The following is a 3206-nucleotide window of genomic DNA, read 5'->3' on the forward strand; positions in this document are numbered from 1 at the left end:
CTTTTTCAGCTTTGGAGTTAGCATGCTGTTTGCAACTGAGCAAGCAATTACTCTAGTATACTCTAGACTTGTAGAGTCCTTTATGAGCTGCTGGTAGAAGACACAAGCATGGACACACCTTCCCTGCCTGAAGCTAGGTCTCCCAGTTCGCCAAGTCTTAGACAAGGCTTTTGGACAAAAGGCAAGAAACCTTGGAGCAGGAGCATGGCCACCAGTTGCTGGGAAGGGCAGTGGCAAGTAAGACCTTGCCACATGTCCAACAGAAATAAGAGTGTGAGATGGTTTTGCCTCCAGAGAAAATAATCTTAACAGAGGCAGTGAGAGGCAGTAGCTGGAAACTTGGGAGAGGTGTGCTTTATGGGATGGTAAGATCCACATCCTCTGTGCCTTCAACTCAGAAGAGCCACAGAGAACAAGAAAAAAAGCACTCCAGAAAAAAAGCTAGAAAATAGAAGAAGAAAAAAAGAGCCAGACTGCAGCGGCATTTCATGGAAGCTAAAACTCACACACACACTTCAGAACAGTCCACCAAGACAGAACCTGCTCTAGAACCTACAAACAACCGCAAACCTACTCTAGAACCTACAGAGTCTGCCCTAGAACCCTCAACCAACCCCGAACCTGCTCTAGAACAAACTGATGAGCTGGAACTCACTCTAAAACCAACCGCCCTGCTCTAGAACCACTGGCAAGCTGGAACATCCTCCAGAATCTCCCTTCCCACTTGGAGACCAGCCGTTGATCCAAACACCGCTTGAGGAAGATCCCTCATCTCCAACTCCACAATTCACATCCCTTCTAAAAACCACTGCTGCCATCACCACCATGGCCTACAAACAACCATCCCCTGAACCCCCCAAGTTGGGAACCCACCCACTGTACAACCAATCATAGTTCTACAGACCCCTGAATGTAGAGCACCCCAGCAACAGCAAGAACGTCACTTTCTGACTTCAGCAGAGCCTTGCCTGGTAAAAAGGCAGCTCATACCCACAATACACTGTGTGCTCACAGTCTCTGCCAGAAAAGTAACTAGCACCATCTCAACATGTTCCCCAAGAAAAGGAGCTTCCACCAGCTCAACATGGACAAATGTGGCCAAAAACCAGTACCAAGATCTCAAACAATGCAGAGCCACCAAGACGATTAAAGGAGTGGGGCATCTCCCTTATGAGGAAAGGCTGAGGGAGCTGGGTCTCTTTAGCTTGGAGAAGAGGAGACTGAGGGGTGACCTCATTAATGTTTATAAATATGTAAAGGGCGAATGTCATGAGGATGGAGCCAGGCTCTTCTCAGTGATGCCCAATGGTAGGACAAGGGGCAGTGGGTGTGAGCTGGAACACAGGAGGTTCCGCTTAAACTTGAGAAGAAACTTCTTTACAGTGAGGGTGACGGAGCCCTGGAACAGGCTGCCCAGGGAGGTTGTGGAGTCTCCTTCTCTGGAGACATTCAAGACCCACCTGGACACCTTCCTCTGTGATCTCATTTAGGTGTTCCTGCTCCGGCAGGGGGGTTGGACTAGATGATCTCTCAAGGTCCCTTCCAATTCCTAACATTCTGTGATTCTGTGAAACATGACTCCCCATACCACACAATTTAGACTGAGAAAGTGCCGTACTGCTTCTGCCCAAGCCTCACTCAGCAAGCCACCAGCAGGCCAGCTACCCCCATCATAGCATGCCTCCTCAAGGCTGCCACCTACACCAGGTATACCAGGCTGAAATGCTGCTCATCCACAGGAATCCGGCTTCCCTGCTGCACACTGGCCTCACAGTTCCCAAAGACCCTACAGATTCCTAGACACGCCACGAAGCACAACAGTGCAAAAATACACAGTAGCGTTCTTGCACATGGACAGCACTAAACACCTTATACATGTCTGCTCAGGTCAGCATCAGCCCGATGCCCCAGGCAACAACTGCTCTCAAAAGGACATCTGCACTGAAAGCACCTAACAGTGGCAGCAAAGATGATCATTTTAGGGCCTCCTCAGCAACAGGGGACTTCTCAGTAGTCAGAGGAACACAAATACCTTACATCCACTTGCTCCTCCTCTGCTATCAGTTCTCTTAACTGACAGCTCCTGTCTTCTTACAAGTGATGAGATTCCTTGCCAAGCCTCTACTTGCACAACTTTGTGGATTCGGTAAGTGTACTTGACAAAGACCTGTCACCTACAGGTAACCGTTACCCAACAATTTTCAAAGCATCTCATAATGTCTTCTCCTCATCTAACAGCAGGTGGCTGCCATCTTCTTCCCACAAGACTCTGCTCTGAGCCAGAACAGCTACATGAAGGGTGGTATCACTGGATGCTCCTTCACCACCAAACTCAGGATAATGGGTGTTCACATCTGATATAAAACACAGTGATATCTGTTCTGCTAGAACTGCTCTGAGGGCTTGTTTGTTTGGGTAGAGAGAAGGAAAGGCTTTCCAGGCAAACCAGTTTCCCAGTTTCATCCACAGCATCAACATCATCTTGTGTGTGCTGTCTAATGCAAAAGCAGGAACAAGCATCTGTGAGAAAGTAACGGGCTGCGTAAGCCGTCATCCTACAGTTACAGATCCTAAGAATACTGAAACACGTCTGGGGAAAAAGAATGACTAATAATTACTAAATCATTACTTAAGTTTGGAACTAGCTAACAAAACAGTTAAAAACTGGTATTGGACAGTTTCAAGCCCTTATACCCAAGTTTTCTCTTCAAAGCATTATATACATACCTGCTTCAATCTGTCGTAATCTAGACCTTCTGACTGTACTCCATTGGCACTGGGTTGCCCTGTTGGTGTAGATTTTGGTCTGCAGTACAAAAAAAACCCACATCCATGAATTACTGATCACTCATTATTACAGGATACATAGGACTTCTCCATCAAACTTGCTAACATTCATCTATCAAAAGCACAGTAAAGAACCAGAATGAAAAAAAAAAATGTTGTGGAGGGAAGGGGTGGGAAAATCATTCAGACCCAAAATACCACACAGAATAGAAAGCAACAATGAAAACCACTTTCCACATACTGGAAATACTGTGTGAATATGAGTTATTAGCTCACAACAAAAACTCTTCAACAGTGGTTTCTGGTTTTTTCATAATGGGCATGAAAAGCTGAACAAATGTCAAATACTTTCTCTTCTCCCTTTTCAGTTGCTTGCTCATTTCCCAAGAGGCCCTTCTCAGAGAAACACTCCCCCTAAC

At 46.4% G+C, this 3206-nt stretch overlaps 1 long non-coding RNA gene across 1 annotated transcript in view; it reads right to left on the reverse strand.

Annotated features, from left to right (window-relative positions):
- LOC104520821 (uncharacterized) overlaps positions 1 to 2966 on the reverse strand; it is a 5652-nt gene extending 2686 nt beyond the window's left edge. The window contains exon 1 of the long non-coding RNA XR_727972.1: positions 2728 to 2966. This is a non-coding gene — a long non-coding RNA (uncharacterized LOC104520821). The remainder of the gene's footprint in view (positions 1 to 2727) is intronic.
- Between the last annotated feature and the right edge of the window lie 240 nt (positions 2967 to 3206).

This window comes from Antrostomus carolinensis, unplaced genomic scaffold (assembly GCF_000700745.2).
Source record: "Antrostomus carolinensis isolate BGI_N321 unplaced genomic scaffold, ASM70074v2 scaffold9982, whole genome shotgun sequence".
Classification (NCBI taxonomy): domain Eukaryota; kingdom Metazoa; phylum Chordata; class Aves; order Caprimulgiformes; family Caprimulgidae; genus Antrostomus; species Antrostomus carolinensis.